The sequence below is a fragment of the Erythrolamprus reginae genome, unplaced genomic scaffold (genome assembly GCF_031021105.1).
Source record: "Erythrolamprus reginae isolate rEryReg1 unplaced genomic scaffold, rEryReg1.hap1 H_34, whole genome shotgun sequence".
In the NCBI taxonomy this organism is placed as follows: Eukaryota; Metazoa; Chordata; class Lepidosauria; order Squamata; family Dipsadidae; genus Erythrolamprus; species Erythrolamprus reginae.
In genome coordinates, this window is record NW_027248489.1 from 283,399 (window position 1) to 309,303 (window position 25,905).

At 41.1% G+C, this 25,905-nt stretch overlaps 1 protein-coding gene and 1 non-coding gene across 4 annotated transcripts in view; both read right to left on the reverse strand.

The window, feature by feature from the left end:
* The window catches only part of LOC139155620 (dnaJ homolog subfamily C member 5), a 77,032-nt gene extending 52,483 nt beyond the window's left edge, over positions 1 to 24,549 (reverse strand). For 2 of the 3 annotated variants that reach the window (XM_070730822.1, XM_070730820.1), the window contains exon 1: positions 24,311 to 24,538. The gene's annotated coding sequence lies outside the window, so the exon portion shown is untranslated. Of the gene's footprint in view, positions 1 to 24,310 lie in introns of all 3 variants that reach the window. The other variant, XM_070730819.1, reaches the window with a different exon arrangement.
* A 792-nt stretch (positions 24,550 to 25,341) lies between these two features.
* On the reverse strand, positions 25,342 to 25,413 carry TRNAE-CUC (transfer RNA glutamic acid (anticodon CUC)). The gene has a single exon. It is a non-coding gene; the product is annotated as a tRNA-Glu (tRNA).
* Positions 25,414 to 25,905: the final 492 nt, after the last annotated feature.

Consider the following 25,905-nt stretch of genomic DNA (forward strand, 5'->3'; position numbering starts at 1 on the left):
CTTTCCTAAGCTCTATCTAGTCAAATCTCTTCACTACAGAAACTGCATTACTATCTCCTGATTCTTGATCAAGCCCATTTATACATCTTTGTTTTCTGGAATACAGCTTTAAGATGTTGGTTTTGCACTCCAAAGGACCAGCCACCCCCCTTATGATTCCTGGCACATCCCCTCTGGATGGACTAAAAGGGAAAGTCACCCTCATTAATTTAATTTTACAGAATCCTTGCCTGGGGAGAGCTGTTAATTTACAGCACATGAAGACATTTATGAAGGCATAAAAATTTGCTTTTTATTTCCAGATGCTAATTTATTTTTTACCCTAAGCTTTTTAACAATAGCCAAATATTAATTCTCACCTGTAGGCAGGGGATTATGGAAGACGTGAACTGTGTTTCCCGTGAAGCTGTCAAAAACAAATCTTTAAAAAGATATGTAAAATCTTACAAGATCCAACAAAGATTTTAAATATTTTGGTTTCCCACTCAGAACCTTACGAGATTTGGAACAGGACTGTTTTGTCCATTTATATCTTAAGTTAGTTTTTATCTCAGTGTGCGTGACTGCAGACTATAAGCAATTGTTGTAGTGGCTGTAACTCTTGCAAAGAAAGCTCTTTTCTTTTCGTAAAAAGCTCAGAGAAGCTAGATCTCCACCTAAAACAGAGACTTGTTGAAGTTCACAAGTCTTGGAGTAGTCAAGGTTAGACATTCCTGGCAAAAGGAAAAGATTAGGAATTGCTGGTGTAGAAGCTTTTATTTCATTTTCACTTAGGTGAAATTCTTAAATAAACATAACTGCTGCTATCAGTTCAAGGGTTGACAAGCTTTTCAAATATTGCCAGAGGGAAAATATTGTTAGATGTTAAAATCTTGTTCTCAAACTGCTGTATTTTTTTTTGTTTCTTTACATCTTTTGCTTCTTTGACTTATGTACTTGTAATTCTTTAAATACGAGTAGTCCCTATTTAGCGATCACCTGTTTGGCAACTGTACAAATTAGCAATGTTCTGTCACCACAATCATGTGAACGCAATCTGGGCACTTGGGCAACCAGCTGAAACTTACAAAAGGGTTGTAGCATCCTGTAGTTGTGTGACGGCCATTTGTGATTTTTCCTGCCGGCTATCCCCATGGAAAAAGTTAATTTGGGGTTTTTTTGCAAATCCCTCTGGTAAGTCCATGTTTCCTGTGCTTGCACCACACTGTCCATTCCCCCACACCCCCTGCACTCATGCCCAGCTACCGAATCCATCCGTGGTATCTTCCTTTTTTAAAAAAAAAAAAATGCAATAAATACTATATTTTTATTAAGAGCCGGGGTGGTGCAGCAGGTAGATTGTTAAATGAGTCTTGCCACATTTGTTAAGTGAGTCCCTGCCTTTATTAAATCATTCATATGATGGCACTGGAGAAATCCATTTTTTTTTACTACCAGTTTTGTGGGCATGTCTTGTTTTGTGTGGTGGGGAAGGATACTGCAAAATCTCCATTCCCTCCCCACTCCAGGGGAAATATACTGCAAAATCTCTATTTATCTATCTGTCTGTCTGTCTGTCTGTCTGTCTGTCTGTCTATCTATGTTTCTATCTATCATCTATCTATCTATCTATCTATCTATCATCTATCTATCTATCTATCTATCATCTACCTACCTACCTACCTATGTTTCTATCTATCTATCTATCTATCATCTATCTATCTATCTATGTTTCTATCTATCATCTATCTATCTATCATCTATCTATCTATCTACCTACCTATGTTTCTATCTATCTATCTATCTATCTATCTATCTATCTATCTATCTATCTATCTATCTATCTATGTTTCTATCTATCATCTATCATCTATCTATCTATCATTTATCTATCTATCTATCTATCTATCTATCTATCTATCTATCTATCTATCTATCTACCTACCTACCTACCTATGTTTCTACCTACCTACCTACCTACCTATCTATCTATCTACCTATCTAACTATCTAACTATCTATCTATCTATCTATCTATCTATCTATCTATCTATCTACCTACCTACCCACCTACCTACCTATGTTTCTACCTACCTACCTATCTATCTATCTATCTATCTATCTATCTATCTATCTATCTACCTATCTAACTATCTATCTATCTATCTATCTATCTATCTATCTATCTATCTATCTATCTATCTATCTATCTATCTATCTATCATCTATCTTCTATGCTGCCCAATCCCGAAGGATTCAGGGCAGCTTACAACAATATAAAAGATACAAATACTGTACAATAAAAAGAAGTCAAATATAAATATCTAAAGCTATAAACCCCACAACTCAAACAATCCAATCAACACACATGCATACCATTGAGTACAATTCGGTCATGACAGATGTCGATTTCATGGGCCCCAGGCCTGCTGGCAAAGCTAGATCTTCGTAGCCTTTTGGAAGGCCGGTAGATTGGGAGCAGTACAGACATCGGGGGGAGTTGGTTCCATACAGACAGGGCAGCCACAGAGAAGGCCCTGCCCCACGGCCCCGCCAATCTGCATTGCTTAGTTGACGGGACCTGGAGGAGCCCAACTCTATGTGATCTTATTGGTCTCTGGGAGGTATGTAGCAGGGGACGGTCATCCCACCTCAGCTTTTTCTTCTGAAAGCAAAAGTCAACTCAGGGGTGGGAGTTCTAACTTACTTCACCGCTGGTTGGCTTCTTCCTGCACTGCGTGGCTGTGTGTTCAGTGCCCAAAATTCAGCTTCTGTGTATGTGCAGAAGCAGAAAATAAGATGGCGACACTCACAGACCAGCATTGACAGAACCGGCTCAGTGATGTGACCACCGGTTTACTACCGATTTTAAAGAACCAGCTAGAAGCAGTAGGAACCCACCTCTGAGTCAAGCCTTCCTTCCGTTAACACAGGACTGAAAGTTCTACACCCATAATCATATCTGAATATGCTTCAATACCACTGAATGCTTGTTAAAAATCTAAGGTGCAAGGTGAGTAAAACATGAAATAAAGTGGATTAAGTACCATATTTTTCATGGTTTTGGTAAAATAAATGTCGGTTGAGATGGCTTTTACTTCTGTTTCCCCCCCCCCCCCCCCCACTCCCCAGTCACATAAAAACTGCTGACTCTGATTCAGTTTGTAATCAACTACCTGTATTATATGAGCCTGGGTGACGCAGCATGTAGAGTGTGGTTCAAATCTTATTACGGGCTCAAGGTGGACTCAGCCTTCCATCCTTCCAAGGTGGGTAAAATGAGGACCCAGATTGTGGGGGCAGTAGGCTGGCTCTGTTAAAAAGCGCTATTGCTATCATGTTGTAAGCCGCTCTGAGTCTAAGGAGAAGGGCGGCATAAAAATCGAATGAATGAATGAATGAATACATAAATAATTAATTAATTGCAAGATCCTTTTCAGATAGTACCTGCCAAATGAACAGTCCCATTTTGTGTATGTGAATTTGATTTGTTTCACAAGCATTTAGCTCTAATTCTCTGTAAATTGTGTTATTTCCACACCACTAATCTAGGCTGTTAGGAATCATTTTGAATATTATTTCTGCTTGCAGCGTATTAGCCAATCACGATCCCCCACCCACCCAAAGGTGCATACTTTTCATTTTATGATGCACACTAAAATATTTCCAGGTGCCCAGGTCAATATCTACCTACCTTTGCTAGGCAGATGGCGAGTTTTAAAAATTTGATAAATAAAAACAAAAACAACTGTATGTACTTGGTTTTGGGTGAGGTCATTCACATCTTCTCAATGACTGGGTAGGAGAAACCAACAATAGCATTTTTATTATCTCCTCTGCTCCAATTTTATCAAAAAAACTCAAAATGCCCTACCTGCACCATTTCTGAAGATACTGCAATATCTGCCTTCCTCCAATAATCTGCTAATCCATTGTCCAGGACTGACCTGACCATCAGATAATGATTTCAGGGCCCTCAGATATAACTCATCTGGCACTGAAGACAATACATCATTGCAAGGAAAGATATATGTTTTTCTCAAAGCAGAACAAACATTAATATAGAAGAAAGAAGAAATTTCCTGACAGTTAAGACAATTGATCAGTGGAATGGCTTGGCTCCAGATGTTGTGGGTGCTTCACCACTGGACGCTTTCAAGGAAGGAAAAAGGACAGCCACTTGTTGGAAATGGTATAGGAACTCCTGCTTAAGCAGGGGGTTGGACTAGAACACCTCCAGGATAGAAACATAGAAACATAGAAGACTGACGGCAGAAAAAGACCTCATGGTCCATCTAGTCTGCCCTTATACTATTTCCTGTATTTTATCTCACAATGGATATATGTTTATCCCAGGCATGTTTAAATTCAGTTACTGTGGATTTATCTACCACATCTGCTGGAAGTTTGTTCCAAAGATCTACTACTCTTTCAGTGAAATAATATTTTCTCACGTTGCTTTTGATATTTCCTCCAACTACCGTGTTTCCCCGAAAGTGTCTTACTTTCTTTTTATCCCCAAAAGCCCCACTATGTCTTACTTTCGGGGTATGTCTTATATTGGGAAAAAAATTGTCGAATTTTTTGTTTTAACCATAAAATTAACATTTATTAACAACCTGAACAGTATTGTATTCACCACAAAACAGCAGATGATACCCCAGTATGCCAGTGTGTATGTTTTACTGATGTATGATTAATACTGTGTGCATTACCGTATTTTAAGCAGGAGACGGCAGTGACAAGTGCAGGGGACGGCACGGTGACGTATGGAGAGGGGGACGGTGCGGACGTGGGCAGGAGGCGGGGCGCAGCTAGATGAGAGGGAGGCGGCAATACCCCCGTGTTTCCCCAAAAGTAAGACATATGTCTTACTTTCGGGGTACGGCTTATATTAGCCGACCCCCCTGAAACCCCTGATACGTCTTACAATCGGGGGTCTCTTACTATCGGGGAAACAGGGTAACTTCAGATTGTGTCCCCTTGTTCTTGTGTTCACTTTCCTATTAAAAACACTTCCCTCCTGGACCTTATTTAACCCTTTAACATATTTAAATGTTTCTATCATGTCCCCCCTTTTCCTTCTGTCCTCCAGACTATACAGATTGAGTTCATGAAGTCTTTCCTGATACGTTTTATGCTTGAGACCTTCCACCATTCTTGTAGCCCGTCTTTGGACCCGTTCAATTTTGTCAATATCTTTTTGTAGGTGAGGTCTCCAGAACTGAACACAGTATTCCAAATGTGGTCTCACCAGCGCTCTATATAAGGGGACCACAATCTCCCTCTTCCTGCTTGTTATACCTCTATACCTTCCAACTCTGTTATTCTATTATAAATAAAGTTAATTAGTTCTGCCTAGTGTATTCTTTTTCAGCATCTCGCCATTTTCATTCAGCAACTGGTTAACCCCTTTTTCCCCTCTTCTTTATATTTTGAATATAACTGAGTCTTTTTTGGTATTCTTAGCATCTTTCACTAACTTCAACTCATTCTGAGTCTCAGCTTTTCTGAGTTTAGGACGGTCTCCAATTTTGGGCTAATTGCTCATTCTTTTTTCTTGGTGTGCTATTCCTCTTTCTACTTCCTGTATACGTTGCCTTTTTTCTCAGTTCCTTGTTCCTAGTTTTGGGGTAGTCGCATAGGCTCATGCTTTCTGTTCTCTGCCTTGCTGGAATTTTGTGGTAGCCATATTCTGAGCATTTATTTTTCTTTCGGCCATCCAACCAGCCTTTTCTTCTCTATAGTGCCTTCCTACAATGAAATCATTATCATCATTCCTTTGAACGTATTAAAAAAAATCTATTTTCATGCACTCAACTTCTTTACCCTCAAGAACAGGAGTGTCAAACTCGATTCCATTGAGGGGCGCATTAGGGTTGTTTGATCTTGGGGGAGTGGGCTGGCTGTGGCCGGGTGAGCATGATTTTTTTGGGGGGGGCACATTGGGGGCCTCAGTGCTCTGCCAGTGAAAACGGGCTCCACAGCTCTGTTCTTGGCTGCGATAGCTTCCTGCAACCCTCTGCCAGTGAAAACAGAGCTCCCAAAGGCCGCCATGGCCCTCTCAAGATCCATTTTCGCTGGCAAAGGCAACACAGGCCAGTCCTTCGCTTTTTCCAGGGCATTCCCACAGGTCAGATCTAAGCACCCCACAGGCCAGATTCAGCCCCTGCTGAATCTGAAGTTTGACACCTCTGCTCAAGAACATTAGCATTACACGATGACTTTCCCCCAAATGTTCCTGCTACTTCCATTTCATCAATTACCATATTTTTAGGACGATAAGACGCACCAGTGTATAAGACGCACCAAGATTTCAAAGAGATAAGAGAGAAAAAATTGTCCTCCCCGGCCTCCCAAAACTTCTGCTTGCTCCATTTTTTGCAAAAATGGGCCAGTTTTTTACCCTTTGTTTTGGTAAAAAATTCAATTTAAATTCAATTCAATTTATTAGATTTGTATGCCGCCCCTCTCCAAAGACTCGGGGCGGCTCACAACAACAATAAAAACAATATTATAATGGCACAAATCTAATATTAAAATAACTAAAACCCTATCATAATTAAAAAACCAAAAAAATGGGATGGGTAAAGTTTTTGCAGGGCAAAAACGCTCTCATTTTTGTGAAAAGCAGACTGTTTTTCCACAAAAAAGGTGTTTTCACCTTCCCCCAGCCCCTATGAGCTCTTTACAGGCTTCCCAGACCTAGTTTTGGAATTTGGAGACGGGGCTTTGGTGGGCCAAAAATGGCTGTGTTCGGTGTATAAGATGAACTGACATTTCTACCCTCTTTTAGGGAGGAAAAATGTGATTCTTATACTCCAAGAAACATGGTGTTTTACCTGTCATTTGGCGTTAAATAAGATAGCTGGGTTTTTTTCTATCTTCTGTCATTCTCTGACTGATGAAGTCAGAAAGGCAAGTCAGAAACAACCACAAAGGATCAAAACTTTGTTTTAAGCTCAAAAAGAATAATACTACAACTTCATGTTCTCTTCAAAGATCTTTATTTTGGTTTTGGAAGGGGTCCTTCACATTTTCTCAGTGATTGGAGGGTGAAGGGAGAAAACAGCAAAAGTATTTTTACTATTTCCTCCTCTCCACTTATTTCAACTCAGATTTGTTACTGCCAACTCCGTTTTTTGGCTTTATGATCAAGGATATTTTCAAACTGTAATGCAATGGTGCAATTTTTCTCTTTTCTATTACTTAACTCAACGTATATATATTAAAAGTTTTCAGCACACAATGCATTATCTATTTTTATATTGTGATATTATAGAAAATGGAATGTGCAGTCTAATGAAAAGAAGGACTGGGGTGATATTTGAGGGGCTGCCAAAAAGGAAGAAAGGGCCAATCTATTCTCCTGAAGGCAGGATAAGAAGCAACAGGAGAAAGATCATTAAAGCGAGAAGCAACCTGGAACTAAGGAGATATTTCCTGATAGTGAGAACAAATAATCAGTGGAACTGGTTGCCTCCAGAGGTTGTGGGTGCTCCAACACTGCAAGTTTTCAAAAAGAGTCTGGACAGCTACTTTTCTGAAATGGTACAGTGTCTCCTGCCTGAGCAGGGGATGGACTATAAGACCTCCAAGGTACCTTCCAACTCTGTTATTCTCACTTTTGCATATTGCAACTGTTTATCTACTCACCTGTCATATCTCACCTTTACATAACAAGCTTATCCTCCCTTCCATCTCAACCCAATTTACAATCAATCCCACATCAATCTAACCCCTCTATGCATCTGACGAAGTGAGATATGACTCACAAATGCCTTTGCCTTTTAATACATTTCGTTAACAGGTAAAGGTACCACCAGACTCCTTTAATTACTTCTGTTTCTTCAGCTGCTAACATTCCAGTTACAGGAGAGATTCCCTCAGGTTTCTGTTGTACTTATTAAATTGTATGTACCTTTCTTGTATTGAGTACTTAAGATCCTCTTATCTAATTCTCATGCAATGAGTAATTCATCTATACACAGTAAAGGCCATGAACTCTATGAGGCAATGTTGTTTCTAATTTATCACTGAATAGTGTAAGAGGACTGGCTTAAATTTTAAGTCACATTTAAAAAGAGACAATAAGTAGCTACCGTATTTTTCAGAGTATGAGATGCACCTTAGTTGGTGGGGAGGAAAACAAGGAAAAAACAAATCTGCCCGTCTCCCAGCAATTTGCCTCCCAGCAACCAGCACAGATGATATACACTGTTTGCTGTGTATGTGTGTCATAGTAATAGGAAAGAATTGGAGAAATGTACATTACGGGAGTACAGTGGTACCTTTACTTACTAACTTAATTCGTCCCGTGACCAGGTTCTTCAGTGGAAAAGTTTGTAAGAAGAAGCAATTTTTCCCATAGGAATCAATGTAAAAGCAAAAAATGTGTGCGATTGGGGAAACTACAGGGAGGGTGGAGGCCCTGTTTCCTCCCAGGAGATTCCTAGTGAAGTCCCACGGAGGCTTGTCCCCAGTTTTTCCGGCCTTGTTTCCTCCCAGGAGATTCCTAGAGAGGCCCCAATGGAGGCTTCTCCCTGCCTTTTCCGGTTACAGTTTCGGAGGCTTGGGTTTGTAAGTGGAAAATGGTTCTTGAGAAGAGGCAAAAAATCTTGAACAATTGGTTCTTATCTAGAAAAGTTCGTACGTAGAGGTGTTTGTAGGTAGAGGTACCACTGTATGTTAATGCCAGCAAGTTTTCTTAAATGTAGTCACACTAACTCCTCTCAATTATTTAAATAGATCTACAATGGTACCTCTACCTAAGAATGCCTCTACTTAGGAACTTTTCTAGATAAGAACCGGGTGTTCAAGATTAAGGAGGCTTTGGCAGTCCAGAGCGAACAAAGCATTTTCCTTTCTCTGGGCGCTTGGAGAGGGAATAAACTTCTGCCAGCGCCCAGAGAAAATCAACGCTTCCTTCGCTCTGGGCAGCCCAGAGTGAACAAAGTATTTTCCTTTCTCTGGGCACTGTGGTGACTCCCTCGTGCTGCCTCCTACACACCCGGCGCGAGGTTGCCTCCCGGAGCATCTGGGCACGGAAAGGCAAAAGGAGGTGCTTCGCCCTGGACAAATCAACTTGGCTTTAGCCAAACCGAGGAGTCACCACAGTAAGGTCATCTCTAGAGTTATGCCTATACTGTTATGCCTATCTTGACTTCCTTTAACAATATCTATGCTACTAATGCCTTCATCCCATCCCGAAATGACTAGAATTTTATCACATGAAAACTGCCCTATGGAGTTACCTCAGTGAAACATATCATCAGGTATCTTAGGTATCCTCTGGGGACAACTTCCATGGAATAATCTCAAAATAACATTCTCAACTTTATTTTTTCACTGTTTGTTCAATGCCATCAATATTGTACAGCAACAGTTTTTAAACATTCCACATGTTCCAATGCAACCATGGGCATCTTGGGTTCCATAATTCTATATTTATAGATAATCAATCTGTTTTCGGCATATGTGCTTTGAGAAGTCTGCGGTAATCAATAAACTGAAAAAACTATGCCAGGTATTTTGTATGGATTTTCTTCTTAGATTCCAGGACTTTCTTACATAAGCTGGCTGAGTTAATATTTCTATTTGGTGCCATGAAAGCATGTTGCTGTCAAAAAAATGAGAACCAGAAAGAGAATAATTTAACTGGAAAGACTTTCATTTGCAAATTTATGGTACATTCTCACTGGAGGGATGCAATTTCCTTCCATGCTGTATTAAATATTACAAACCTGAAATCCTTTCTCTCTCTTTCTCTCTTTCCCTCTCCAATTTATATCTCAGCTAATCGCGCATTCAGGTCTCTGGACTGCTTCCAATTAAAATATAAGCAGTATCAAAAACAAAATAAAAAGGAAGCAGCATACAAGCAACACAAACATTAAAAACAATTCAACAAGTGTCGTATTTTTCAGAGTATAAGACGCACCAGAATATAAGACGCGCCTTCATTTTTGAGGAGGAAAATCAGGGGAAGAATCTGCTTACCAGGTAACTGGCGAGTATCCTTAGTCTGGTCAGCTTCAGCACATTATTTTATCCCCTGGTTAAGGGTTTAATTTTTTTTTTATTGTAAGAGAGTAACAATGAAAGAGCTTGCAAGCCAGTAAAAGCTGGGAACATCATTAGCACCTGGAACGAAACAGTCTGAGCAAGTAGAGCAACAGAAAAAAAACCTGCAAAGACTTAGGGCTTGGAAAACATTCTCCTTTGCAAACAAGTGAAAGAGCTTGCAAACGGGTAAGAGCTGGGAACATTGTTAGCACCTGGTTAGGGCTGGAAAGAAACATTTGGAGCAAGTAAAAATGAAAAAAAAAAACCTACAAAGATAGGATTTGGAGTACATTTTTGGCAGAGAGTAACAATGAAAGAACTTGGGTACATTAATAGCACCTGGTTAGGGCTGGGAAGAAATATCTGGAGCAAGTAAAGCAATGGAAAAAAACCCCTACAAAGACAGGGTTTGGAATACCTCCTTGGCAAAGAGTAACAGTGAGCAAGTAGAGCTTGCAAAGCCTGGGAACATCATTAGCACCTGGTTAGGGCTAGAAAGAAACTTACTCAGAGCAAGTTAGAGTAATGAAAAAACACCCTGCAAAGACTTAGGGCTTGGGAAACATTCTTCGCAGAGAGAAACAATGAAAGAGCCTGCAAGGTAAGAGCTGGGAAGATCGTTAGCAACTAGTTAGGGCTGGGGGGGGGGGGGAGCTACATTCAGAGTATAAGACGCATCCTAATTATCAGCCTATTTTAGGGAGAAAAAAAGATGTGTCTTATACGCTGAAAAATACAGTAAAAGCTATACAGTACAATCACCAGGAGGGCACAGGCATTCAAGAACAATACAGCTATTTTATGGGATCTACACCACTCTCTGATCCCGGGGCCGGATGACAAAGCCCTTCCGGAAGGCTATCAAGGGCCCAGCCTGATGTAGGGGAAATGATGTCCCACCGGATAAGTGGAGCAGCAGAAAAGGCCCTCCTTCTATGTCCCACCCTATAACATTTCCTACTGGATACAAGCTTCTTCTGCTGCACCTGATGGGATGGGTAGATGTCACTGAGGAGAGGTGGTCTCACAAATGATAGCATTAGAACTAATATACAGCTTCACAATGCTTTACAGTCCTTTCTAAGTAGTTTTACAGAGTCAGCCTATTGCTCCCAACAATCTGGGTCCTCGTTTTACTGACTTTGGTAAAATGGCTGAGTCAATCTTGAGCCAGTGAGGATCAAACTCCTGGCAGTGAGCAAAGTCAGCTTGCAATACTGCATTCTAACCACTGCCCCACCAGGGCCCCTAACCCCATCCTATGATATGGAAGGCTTCCTTATCAACGAAAGACTGGTTAAGCTCTTAGGTTGAGTGCAACACACGATATGAAAAAGCTACATTACATCATGAATCTATAGATTTTAGTTCATTTGCCAATTCTGAATAAAATAATCTACATATTAATTTTATTCACATGAGGATTACAAAGAAAAAGAAAGAGGGCCCATTTCTATATTTTAAAATTTGATACTACATTCTCATATTCGTGGAAATTGAAACTGAATGGAAAGAAACATTACATTTTCAATTAATTACCAAATGCATACTCCCACTTTCTGACTGTGAGAAAAGCCAGCTTTATTTGATTTTTTAAAAAATGTTTATGCCACCCATCACCACAACAAGGTGACCGTGGGCAGATTAAAATAAATTTTTAAAAATGCAAAAAATGCCACAAGATCATTTTGTTCCTCCTCTTTAAAGCTGGTATTCTTTTATGATGTTTTTAAATGTATTTTCTATATCCTATTGTATATCCAGAGTTCTTCGGGAGTTGGGCAGCATAGAAATAGAATAAATTAATTTAATTTGATTAAATTTAATTCTTAATGCTCTAAAATATTCACAGGAGAAAAATCACACCCAACTTTCATGTCTGCAAAGCGAACAGGCTAATATTAGCACCAATATTAAGAACCAAAAGCTCCAAAAATTGCCACTCACTTAAAAGAATGTAATATGTGAATTATTTATTTCCATAAAACATTTTCCATAAACATTAAACCATGGGAGCATTTTTAACAACCTGTCTAGGCCCCCAATAAAAGGCCCTTAAGGTAGAAACATAGAAGACTGACGGCAGAAAAAGACCTCATGGTCCATCTAGTCTGCCCTTATACTATTTTCTGTATTTTATCTTAGGATGGATCTATGTTTATCCCAGGCGAGTTTAAATTCAGTTACTGTGGATTTATCAACCACGTCTGCTGGAAGTTTGTTCCAAGGATCTACTACTCTTTCAGTCAAATAATGTTTTCTCATGTTGCTTTTGATCTCCCCCCCAACTAACTTCAGATTGTGTCCCCTTGTTCTTGTGTTCACTTTCCTATTAAAAACACTTCCCTCCTGGACCTTATTTAACCCTTTAATATATTTAAATGTTTCGATCATGTCCCCCCTTTTCCTTCTGTCCTCCAGACTATACAGATGGAGTTCATGAAGTCTTTCCTGATACGTTTTATGCTTAAGACCTTCCACCATTCTTGTAGCCCGTCTCTGGACCCGTTCAATTTTGTCAATATCTTTTTGTAGGTGAGGTCTCCAGAACTGAACACAGTATTCCAAATGTGGTCTCACCAGCGCTCTATATAGCGGGATCAAAATCTCCCACATGATACATACAAACAATTGTAGCTCCTTCTCAATAACCCCATTCCCTTCAGCCAAGTACTCTAGAAGATAAATGTTCTGTTTTATCTTTCTTCCAGGCTTCATTTTCCAAATGTCTATTTATCGCATTGATCTCCTATAGGGAGGAGGAAAGAAAGGAAAGAAAAAGTAGTGCATCAAGGATTAAAAGGTTGACGCATGCCTCTTCTACTTTCTCTCCTTCCATTTCTCTGCTTCTGACAATCTTGAAAGTCGACCTTTCTCCCTACCCCCAGTGCCTGAATTTCGATCACATTGAGATTGTGGGGGTGCTGCAACGGTCATACGTGTGAAAAATGGCCATGTCATTTTTTTCAGTGCCACTGAAACTCTGAACAGTCACTAAGTGAATGATTGTAAGTTGAGTTGTATTCAATTTAATTCAGAAGACCCTCAATTAAACTAAAGGAACTAAGAAAGAAATAGAGGTGTTCATTTTGGTATTACATGCTGGACAGCTCCACTAGCAACTCATCCAAAGGTTTTATTTTTAAAAAAACTATCATTGCTATTAAAATGACATGATTCACAGCCCGAAAAGGCCACATTTTATTTTGGCCTCAGAGAGCATTTATAAAGCACAAAGACAAAGCCACATTTAAAATGGCAGGAAGACCAACTTCACAAATTAAGTAATTTAATAAAGCGCATTCATTTATTCTCATTTGGAAGCTGAGCTTCTCCAACCTTTTGCTTCCTAAGTAAATTGGATCAATTCTCGGTACCTTCGGCCAGCAGGACCATCAAATAAAACTCCGTGTGGGTGTACTTGACCCACCACAGCTGCCAAATAAAATGTGCTGACAAGCAGCAACTCCTCCCTCGTGCTGTCACTTCATTTCTGCCCTCAGAACAACAAAAAAACCCTCACTTAACATTTATACATTCAATTGTTACTCAAAAACATTCAACGTTGCTTTCTAGAGATGTTGGGTTACTTGATCCTTTACTTGGAATTATGAAAGTAGGAGTTCCAAGAGAGCACACTGTGTTTAAGAACTGAAATTCTTCGCATTTATGACACACCTGAGCTTTGGAATAAACCAACCAATGAGCATAAAATGGATTGTCTAGCACAGTGATTTTCAACCTTTTTTGTGCCGTGGCACATTTTTTACAAAACCCTGGGGCACACCACCAACCAAAATGACACTCTAAGACACTCTGCTCTCTTTTTCCATCCCTGTCTCCTCCCTCGTGTGTGTGTGTGTATACACACTCTTGAACCATTTCCAAAAACAGGTGAGGGCTGGGTTTTTTCTCTCTCTCTTATTCTTTGGGTGCTTTTTATCATATGCTTTAAATCAAGAGTCACCTCTCTCTCTTTTGTTTCTCTCTCTTTCCTCTCATTCTCTGTCTCAATCATTTTCTCATTTCTCTTTTTTCCTCCCCTTTTGGCTCATTTCTCTCTGTCTCTCTCTCCCTTCCTCTCCTTTTCTCTCTCTCTCTCTTGCTTTCTTTCTCTCTCTCTCTTGCTTTCTTTCTCTCTCACTCTTGCTTTCTCTTGTTTCTCTCTCTCTTTCTTTCTCTCTCTCTTGCTTTCTTTTTCTCTCTCTCACTCTCTCGCTCAGCAAAAAGGTGTGAGACCAGAACCTGAGCTTCCTTCTTCGCGGTACACCTGACCATGTCTCGCGGCACACTAGTGTGCCACGGCACACTGGTTGAAAAACACTGGTCTAGCACACTGTTTCTCAACTTGAGCAATTTTAAGATATGTGGACTTCAACTCCCAGAATTCCCTAGCGTGCATGCTGGCTGGGGAAGTCTGTGAACTGAAATCCCCATATCTTAAGGTTACTCAAGTTGAGAAGTATTGATTTGGTGCATACAAAAGGGAATTGCTGGCTCATCGTCCTGAATGTAATAAAAACTTACAGCTTTCCTTCTGACTTTTGCCACTAGCTAAAATCTAGTAGTAGTTAAAAGTTTCCATGGATACAGGGCAGAGATGCCTCCTAGAAGAAAGATATTTTATAGTGCTTCACTCAGCAACAGGCAGAGGCAAACGTGTGAATAGCTGGCTCATATGAACTGAAACTTGAGGGGGGGGGAACCCATGAGCAAATTCATGGCAAAGGAAAATCCACCCAGTAATGATTTTGTTCAAGTCCTAAATATCAAAATGACCTGTCCAAAATAAGCAGACTGATACCATTCGATTCAATAGTGTTGAAATATAGTACAAATTCATTGAAACTGCTGAATGCCCAAGAAATCATTTTATGGCTTCCTGGGATAGATGGCTTATATGGTAAACGAAAATAATGAATTCTCACAACATACTACATATCCTTCCAGCCTGTTCAGAAGTCTAGACTGCAAAAATATGCAGTCACTATGAATCTAAATGCCACGCCTGGCTATATTGTGTTGAGAAGGTGAAGTGCAAGGATGGGCTTGAAAATATAACAAGTGTCGTATGATATTCTCCAGCCTTTCATATTTTTGTTTACACTGCTGATAGGAAACACAGGTAGTCCTCAACTTACAACCATCCATTTGGTGATCATTCAAAGTTACAATGGCACTGAAAAAAAGAGTGTAGCGACCTGTCCATGGACTTACAACTGTTGCAGGATCCTCGTGTTCATGCGATTGAAATTCAGGCAACCAACACATATTTAAGATGTGTGCATATTCCATCTCAGATCAGAAAGAAAGGGCAACATAGAGCAAGGTTGTTGTATTTTGTTGGCTATCTTTTAAGTTCTGGGATAAGAATACTGGTGTTTGCAGGTACAGTGCAAGTGCCAAGTTCCTAGAGCAGACCGGATGGAATAGGATAGAACATTGTGAAGAGACAAAGAAAGAAGTCATTGTTCAGTCTCCTTTGTTTGTAGAGAAGGAGGATAGCTGCAATGTTAAAGATGAGTCTTATGGGTCAGGTAGTGAGGAGTTAGTATCTGAGGAAACTCCTGGTATATGTGAAAGTGATCCGGTGGATGTCAAGATTGAAGTGAAAGAGGAACCAGTGCCAAGTACTAGCGATGTTGTTGTTCCAAGGAGAGGTTCTAGGGTTAGGAAAGAGCCGGATAGGTACAAGGCTTTAGTAGCTTGTGCAGGTGTGGAACCGTCGCATTGGCTAGAGTGCGGTACTGCAGGTTACTTCAGCTAACTACCAGCTGTAGTTCAGCAGTTCAAATCTCACCACCAGCTCAAGGTTGACTCAGCCTTCCGAGGTGGGTAAAATGAGGACCCAGATTGTTGGGGACAATATGCTGATTCTGTAAACCGCTTAGAGGGCTGTAAAATCACTATGAAATGGTATGTAAGTCTAAATGCTATTGCTAGGATAAGGGATCATATCATTTCAATTTCCGACCTTCCCAGTTGGCTTCTGATGAGCAAAGTCAATAAGGAACTTGGATTCACTTCATGATCATGTCATTCATTTAACCCCAGGGATTCACTTAACCACCATGGCAGAAACAAAGGTCTTAAAATTCAGTACAACTTACTTAATTCTCGCCTTGCTTAGGAACGAAATATTCTGGTCCCAATAAATTGAGGACTATCTGCATTGATATTCTTTATCCAATGAGGGAAGATTATTTAACATGTTTATTTATCAATTAAATGTGTACATCCACCCCAAGACTCTACTGAGTGAAGCCAATATTGTCATTCTTACAGTCATGGACATCAAGAGAATTATTGCTAGTTTCCATTACGAAAGTACCATGGATTCCATAAGTAGGGTACTGGATTATTTTTAAACAACTCTGAAATGACAGCAATAATGTCTGCGGAGATTGTCAGTTATCCAGGTCATGGTTCTCCCAAAGGTGACTGGATTTTGTTTTTCTTTGAATACGTTTTGCGTCTTCTGAAGCGAAATGTCTTCAGGGGATGGGGGGAGTCCAGTTTGTTTGTTTGTTTGTTTATTAATTAATTATTAATTAGATTTGTATGCCGCCCCTCTCCGCAGACTCGGGGCGGCTAACAACAATAGTGAAACAACATATAACAAATCTAATATTTAAAAAATTTAAAAACCCTAATTTAAAAAACCAAACATACACACAAACATACCATGCATAGGGGGAAGGGCATATCTCAGTTCCCCCATGCCTGATGACAGAAGTGGGTTTTAAGGAGCTTGCAAAAGGCAAGGAGGGTGGGGGCAATTCTGATCTCCGGGGGAGTTGGTTCCAGAGGGCCGGGGCCACCACAGAGAAGGCTCTCCCCCTGGGTCCTGCCAGACGGCATTGTTTAGTCGACGGGACCCGGAGAAGGCCAACTCTGTGGGACCTAACTGGTCGCTGGGATTTGTGCAGCAGAAGGCGGTCCCGGAGATATTCTGGTCCGATGCCTTTTGAAAAAGCACCTTTAGGTCAGACCGCACATAAGTTAAAATCAAAGGAAGAGAAGTTTAGCATAACTTTACCGGCAGCTTCCCTGTTATACAAGGAATTGAACTTAATGAAAAAAAACCATGAAGGAACTCAGCCAATAAAGACAGCCACAGCCACACCCACAGCTGTGAAGGATAAAAATGCAAGAAACGAAACTCAAAGACCATTTTGTTTCCTTCCCTGCCTATTTATTAATTTAACCTTATAATGAGTCCCAAAGACAACTTAGATCCCGTCTTGAAGAAAAGAAAATTGAGGAACCAGGACAAAAAAGATCAACGCAACACCTGCCACCATGAATGAGATCAGGAAGGCTACTTTTTCTCAACAGTCAGCTCCACTTGGGGAAATGATTAATCAGGGTGAAGGTTCGTTCTCCGAGCTTGTGGGTTGATTTCCAAACATTTTGCTACCAGGCTAGATAACATCTTCAACGGAATTTAGAGAATTCTGAAATGTTTAGAAACGTAACCCACAAGCTCAGAGAACGGACCTCCACCCTCATCCTCCACCTGAGCTACAGATGTTCGCCATTATCACAAAATTTCCAAAGTAACTTCTTACAACTGAGGATCCTGTAAGGATGCCTTCTTCAACATGAAATCCCCTGGAAATGATACAAATATAACTCCCAAAATGGCCAAGGGATTCCTGGAGAATTTTGGGAATCTCAGCACATCAGGGGAAAGGTTCTTTTTATGAGTTGAAAATGGCAGGAATGAGAAACACTTGAAAAAAGGAATGGAAGACAGGCAGACAAAATCCACTTGAAAATTGTTTCCTCATATTCCACAGGATCCTTCCTACGAACAAGTTTAAGAAATATACTTCATTTGCAATACAGACAGTGCTCAACCTACCACCATTCTTTCTGAATTATACCAGGGCTGCAAAAAGTGGCTTGTGACCGGTACTCACACCTAGACATTTCAAAAACTTCATGACCATATCATCAAAATTCAGGCACTGGGCAAGTAACAGGTATTTATAACAGTTGCGCCATCCTTGGCTCATGTGATCATCATTTACAATCTTTTCAGAAAGCTTCTAACCAGTAAAGTCTGTGGGGGAAGTCTGATTCACTTAACAACCACACAACCCACTTAGCAACTGCAGGGATAGATGGATGGATGGATGGATGGATGGATAGACGGACACAGACAGACAGACAGACAGATTTGTTTGTTTGTTTGTTTATTGGATTCATATGCCACCCCTGACAATTGCTTTACAACCCTCCTTGCCTTTCGTAAGCTGCTTAAAACCCACCTCTACCGCCAGGCATGGGGAATTGAGATACGCTTTCCCCCTAGGCCTTTACAATTTTATGCATGGTATGTCTGTATGTATGATTGGTTTTTATAATAATGGGTTTTTAACTGTTTTTAGTATTGGATTGTTATATTGTTATATTCTGTTTTATTACTGCTGTTAGCCGCCTCGAGTCTGCAGAGAGGGGCGGCATACAAATCCAATAAATACAAATATAATACAAACAACAGTGCCAAAAAAGGGTTGTAAAATCAAATGCAATTCAATAACCGCCTTATGGCCGTAAATTGAGGATTACCTGTTTGATGCTATTGGTATACAACATTGGTAGAGGTTTTCTTGACAAACAGAATGTCATGAATTAAAAGTAAAGATTGTGGATGAGAAGGGCATAGACATTTGTACAGGTGTATTCACCTGAACTGCATATTCAGCTCACCAAACAACCCCCAAGAGGATGTGGAGGATTTAAGACGGTCATTCTCGTCATTCTAAGTTTTGATCTGGAACAACAAATGGCTTTGTATCTTTAGAGGGTTTCCATTTCAAGGCAACCATAATTCTTAATCCTGGCTCTACTAGGCTTTTGCCAGGAAGGGCAAAGTTGAAAGAAGGCACAGCATCCTAGGGAGATCTATCATTTCCTCCTTCCTACAGGACTATGGCTTTACCAAGGCATTATAGAGTGGCATTAACACTTCATGTGATCTTGATTCTATCCCTCTGTTAATCCAGGCAGCTGCAGCCCACAGCTGGCTCATATGTAAGTTGTTTTTCATCAGAAGGCCTAGATCAATTACTGCTCTTGAGCCAGGGACAACCTATTCTATGCTTGTGCGTTTGGTTTTTCTTACTTTTCTCACCACTAAATTTCATTTTGTTGGATAGAGCCCAGTGTTCAAGGCTCTGGAGATCATTCTGGATCTTGAGCCTATCTTCTATAGCAGGGGTGTCAAACTGGTGGCCCCCAGGCCACAGGTGTCACACACAGGCCACGCCCACCCCAGTTCTGTGAATGGAAAAAATATCATGAAACGCCATGTGACGGCAACATGCTGCGAGTTTGACACCCGCGTTCTATAGTGCTGGTCGTTCCCACCAGTTTGGTGTCTTCTGCAAATTTGATGAATTTCTGTTCTATTCTCTCAGTTAAATATTTGTATATTAATATTCAATATTAACACTGAAATAATGTAATATCTTAATAATAGTATGGAATAGGATGGGATGGGATGGGATAGGATAGAATTCTTTATTGGCCAAGAGTGATTGGACACATAAGGAATTTGTCTTTGGTGCAGATGCTCTCAGTGTACATAAATGAAAAGTTACATTCATCCAGAATCATAAGGCACAACACTTAATGATAGTCTGGGTACAAATAAGCAATCAAATCATATTAGGAACCAGTCAATATAAATTGTAAGGATACAAGAAACAAAGTTTAGGGGTGGTGATTTCTGACAGTCTCAAAATGGGTGAGCAGTGTGGTCGGGCAGTAGGAAAAGCAAGTAGGATGCTTGGCTGCATAGCTAGAGGTATAACAAGCAGGAAGAGGGAGATTGTGATCCCCTTATATAGAGCGCTGGTGAGACCACATTTGGAATACTGTGTTCAGTTCTGGAGACCTCACCTACAAAAAGATATTGACAAAATTGAACGGGTCCAAAGACGGGCTACAAGAATGATGGAAGGTCTTATGCATAAAACGTATCAGGAAAGACTTAATGAACTCCATCTGTATAGTCTGGAGGACAGAAGGAAAAGGGGGAACATGATCGATTTTAATAGGAAAGTGAACACAAGAACAAGGGGACACAATCTGAAGTTAGTTGGGGGAAAGATCAAAAGCAACGTGAGGAAATATTATTTCACTGAAAGAGTAGTAGATCCTTGGAACAAACTTCCAGCAGACGTGGTTGGTAAACCCACAGTAACTGAATTTAAACATTCCTGGGATAAACATATATCCATCCTAAGATAAAACACAGGAAATAGTATAAGGGCAGACTAGATGGACCATGAGGTCTTTTTCTGCCGTCAAGTCTTCTATGTTTCTATGTTTTTAAGTTACAGTCATGTAGTCATTTTTGAAATAAGATGGGTGATGAGAACAATGAGAAGATTAATAGTAGTGTAGACTTAGGAAATAGTTTGACAGTCTTGAGGAAATTATTTGTTTAGCAGAGTGATGGTGTTCAATAATCGCGGTAAGCTGGTAAATTTTGTTTTGCAAAACTTATTAACAGCAACATTAGATGTGGTGCTAGCTACCAACTTGATTGGCTTTTCAAAAAAAGGTTAGACTCATTCAATATAGTCCTGGACTGGCTCTTAACCTTGATAGTCATGGGACTGCTTCTGAAGACCCTCAACTGAGAAGGATCTTCCTTGGGCAGGTGGTTGGCCACAACTGAGAACTGACTGCTGAACAAGATGGGCCAGGGTACAGTATTGCTTATGTTCTTACAACAGGTCAGTCTTTACAAAGATCCCAACCTTCTTTTAAACATACAAGCTCAGCTTTCTGTTCTTTTTAATAGGCCCATAGGCCCATATCTCTGGCTCTGAGCTGTGCAATTCTATTCCCTGTAGCCCACTTAAGTAAATTCCTAAGGCACAATAAAAGACTGCCCAGGCAGCATGAGAACTTTTTCATTCCAAAATACTAGGAAACAGCATTAGTAACATCCTAAAAAGTTTATGCTGCATGAAATTTGATAATAAAATACTCTGGCCTCAATATTTGTGCAACACTGGTTTGCTCAGCAAAATAGCAGGACAAATGCACAAATGTTTGCAATCCTTTCACAACCCAGTGGTTCAGTAGAATAGCAAGGATAAAGGCACAACCTTCAGCAGTTTTAAAAGCTGAATTTTAAATATGGCTGGCAATAAATACTGTTTTCAAAACTTGATAAATTTTGTAAGGTCAAGGTTATAAAACTTCTGTTCTGGAGAAAATAGAATAGCTATAGCTTTCATTGGTTAAACCCTGAACTCATTTAGTTGACACAAAGCCCAAATGTTAACGGGACGCCTATAACCAGATGAAATAGAAATAGCAGAAACTTCATTTTGGATAAGAATTAATTAAAACAACAACTCAAAACAACACATAGTAAAAATTGAGATATTCAACATGGTCTTCACAGTATTCCAGAATATGTGTTGGAGAGAGGATGGGATGCTTACAAGCGTGTTATAATATTGAGGCCCAAAAGACCAGAAATTCAAAAATGGAGGAGGAGAATTGACTTTACTATCTTATTAAGAAGCTACCTTACCTAAGCATCTCTAAGAAGTCCAAGAAGGCAGATTAATACAAAATGAGCAGAAGAATTTAGGGGATAGAAACATAATGTACTAGATGCTCTCTTATCTCCCTTTCAGTAACACCTAGAGAATTGAATGTGTTAATTCAATTAGCTTTATGCAGAACTGTAAAATAAATGAATCATGCACCAATGGCAATATCCAATTTAATCCCATATGTTAAAAAGTTATTCTGGCTTCAGTCAAAAGTCCTGGGAATCACAACAGACTTAACTGCTGCCAAAAGGGGTGGGGGGGGGGGTAGGCAACTGACCCAGTTTGTAGACCTCATTCCTCTTGTAGTCAAGTGAAATGAAACCAAGAGGCAGTAAAGATTTCATCAGGGACATTGTAAAGGGGACCCTATGTCTGAAATAGTTTGCAGTGAATGCCCCTTTCATCAAGTATGCAAGTATTAGCTCCTTTCTGACCACCCCTCCAACTGAATTTAAATAGCCCATCTATTTATTTGCAATGTTTTATAGGCCCTTTTAGTCAACTGAGAAAATACAGCTCCATCTTGTAAATCAACTGTCACCTTTAGTGTAGGTTTTGCCTCGACTGGCCTACTGTGATGATCTCTATTTGGGATGTCATTAAAAAACAGTTGGCAGTAGAAGCTATTCCAGATTGTGGCAGCTGGATCACTTAGCAGGTCTCCCAAACCTTAAGATAAAGTAGGGCAGGCTCTTTAAATGTCCTCTTGATCACAGTTTGCAGAATAGAATAGAATAGAATAGAATAGAATTCTTTATTGGCCATAAAAGATACATTTGTCAAGAATCATGAGGTACAACACTTCATGATTGTCATAGAGAATAAGCAATCAGGAAACAATCAATATTAATATAAGTATGTATAAATATTAATATGTAAGGATCATAGAAACAGGCCTCTTTAGTTGCTGTTCCCCACATCTGGAATAGGATTCCCCCAGATATCTAATTTATCCAGCAAGACTGCTGGATAAACCCCTCCACATTTACTTTTGTTTTTTGGGTGGGATGGGTGAGATATTTGATTCATTTTAAATCTGGTGTTTTATAATGTATAGTCTTGATTTTAACTGATAGTTATGTATTTATTTTAATTCTAACTATGGACTGGCTCACTCAGTGGATTGCAATGGCCTATAAAGTCTGCAAATAGATAAATAAATGTCTCTCGGTACAGTAATTAAAGATGTTGCCGTAGCTCATTGAATGACCTATCTTGCTGTGTCTTTGCTTCAGTAACCAGCCAGAAAGGCACTCTCACCATTACATATCCCAAGGAGAAAATTGCAGCAATAAAACAGCTTGAACTGATAAAAAAGCCGATTTTAATCTCCTAGTGGTCCAAAGTGATATACTGATTTGTCTCCCACCACCACCACCTTTCCACACCCTACGCAAAAGGCAGAAACCAACAGCAAACGTTATCAGTGCGTTTATTAATTGCAATATTGCAAACCGATGCTCCCCCAAATAACCAGGCGCAAGACATAAAGTTCATACAAGCATTCCAACAGTACCGGCATTCAGCCTAAAGGCTTTGCTTCCCACCCCTACCAGCAAAAGAGCTCCTTAATTCCATCCACAGGGATAATAATGAACTGACCAGTCCGGGCTCATCAAAGTCTGTAATTCTGAGACACCAGATAAAATGTAGGAATGACGCAGGTCTCTTGATTCTTCATCCAAAACTGCATCAGCCACCCAAACCCGGGAAAAGGCACCACAAGCTTTTATTCCTTCACATAAAGGTCAAAATTGCTGTTTGAGGGTCCCGATCCCCCAAACTTCAAATGGAAACGCATGGATTTATAACTCTATTAAATTAAATTAATAAATAAATTAAATGAGGACCTGGATTGTGGGGGCAATACGCTGGCTCTGTTTAAAAAAAAGTGCTATTGCTAACATGTTGTAAGTGGCCCTGAGTCTAAGGAGAAGGGTGGCATTTTAAAAAAATCGAATAAAGAAAGAAAGAAAGAATTGGGGGGATGCTGGGTTCTGCCTCCACGCCCCTCCCAATTTTTTTAAAAAAATGCAAGCCCAGCATAGATGCAAATTGGGGTGGGCATTTTTTTCATACACACACCGAAGCTCGTATCTTGTTTCCCCCGCCGGCAGGGAGATTTTTTTTAATTTTTAATTGTTTTTTTAAAAAAAGCTTCTTCCCAGAGGCCCGGAGGATGCGCCCGTCCGCAAAGGGCTGGCCCAGCTGCTTCCCACGAATTGAACCTGGCAGGCTCCTCCTTGCAAAATCCAACTACCTCCTGAGCAGACACCCCCCCCTCTCAGACCCAACAACTGAGAGAGGGGGGAGATAAGGGGGGGTAAGAGATTGGGGGGGGGGGTTCCCCGGATCAGTAGCATCCCCCCCAAAAATTTGGGGCCTTTCCTTGGCCCGCCCGTCTCCTTTCCAGCATCCGCGGGCTCCTCCTCATGCATCCCTTGCTAGCCAAGCCTATCAAATGGGGAGGGGGGGCGTTAGGTGGGCACGAAGGAGAGACACCCCCCCCCCAAAAAAAACCCCCACACGTCCAACGTTTTTTTATCCCGGTTCCTCAGGGCGGCGTTCCCCCCCCCCCATTTTTTTTCACTTTCGCACCTCCAAAAAAATCCCGTTTCCCCCACACACACTGCCCTTCCCGCCACCGTGCGCCCCCCCTCGCCCGGCCCTCCTCACCTGCCGCCTTCGACTTCGCGCCGCCGCCTCAGGGCGGCCTCCGTTGAGGGGCGGGCCGGGTTTCCCCTCAGACGAGGAGGCGGCGGACGGACGGGAGGGAAGAAGGGAGGAAGGAAGCAGAGCCGGCGGACGGGCGGCGTGAGGGGAAGGGGGAGGGGAAGGCAGCCGGCCGGCCGGTGCCAACCACCCAAAAAAGCCCGGAGCTCTCAGCGCCTCACGACCAACCCCGGCCCGGATGCAAGTGACGTGCGCGTGCACGGGGCGGGCGGGGCGCGTGAGGAGGCGCCAAGCGCGCGGAGGAGCGGGGCGCGCGCCTCCGCAGTCTGTCTCTCTGAGGGGAGGATTGGCGCAGGCGGTGGGGGTCGCGCGCGCGCTCGTGAGGGGGAGTAAGAGCAGGCACTTTGCCCCCTCGCACCTCCCGCCCAGCGCGCGAAGTGGGGAAAGAAACGATTTCAAAATTGAATATATTTTTGTATAGTATATTATATAATAATAAAATGTTACACAGGGGAAAACACGAGCTCACAACAACCTACATACATATACTCGTGAAAATCTACATATGTATTATTATTATTATATTATTATATACTGTATATATATATATATATACATACATACACACAATATACAATAATATAATAATAATATAGATTAGGACGTTAGGAAAGGCGGTCTGCGGGATGAGGAGAACCATGAGGGGAAGCGCCGGCGGCGAGGCCGGGAAAGGAGAGGCAGCCGGCTTCCTCTGGGCGCGCGAGGAGCGTGAGGCGCGCGGAGGGAGGGTGAGGAGAGGCGAAGGTTCCTCTTTTGCGCCTGCGCGCAAGGCTTTGCTGCGGGGGTGTGAAGAAGGGAGGGGGATTCCCGGTGCTTCCCCCGGCTGAGGCGCAGTGCTTCTGCGGCAGCCCACTCCCCTTACCTCGTGTTCTGGCTGGGGATGATGGGTGTTGGAGTACTCAGAGAGATGCAAAAGGATTTGTAATCGCATTGCGCCTTTTTGCCCTGTAGGTGGGAATTAGTAAAAATTTGCTTTCCCTGACCGGGAATCGAACCCGGGCCGCGGCGGTGAGAGCGCCGAATCCTAACCACTAGACCACCAGGGAAGGTGATGACAAGCTGTTCTGTGAAGCTTTATCAAGGTAATATTCTAGGGTTTTCCCGCAACTTTTCTATTGATCTGGAAGAAGTGGAGAGAGAGCAGTGTGCAATTGAGCAAAGAATTGCCTGAAAAGTAAGGCTGGGGGCTTCATTTTTCCCCACCCATTCCAGAAATTGATGAAAACAGCTGGGTCTTGAGCAAATGAGTACGGTGACCAATGTATTAGTATAACGTAATCATCATCATCGCAAAATACCAGGACCTAAAAACCAAAATTCATTTATAAATGAATGCACAATTACAAATGTTCACATGTATATATAGATTTTATTATGTGTCTGTATGACTTTTTTTCTCAATAAATAATTTATTATTATTATTATATAATATTATAACACAAGAACAAGGGGACACAATCTGAAGTTAGTTGGGGGAAAGATCAGAAGCAACGTGAGAAAATATCATTTAACTGAAAGAGTAGTAGATCCTTGGAACA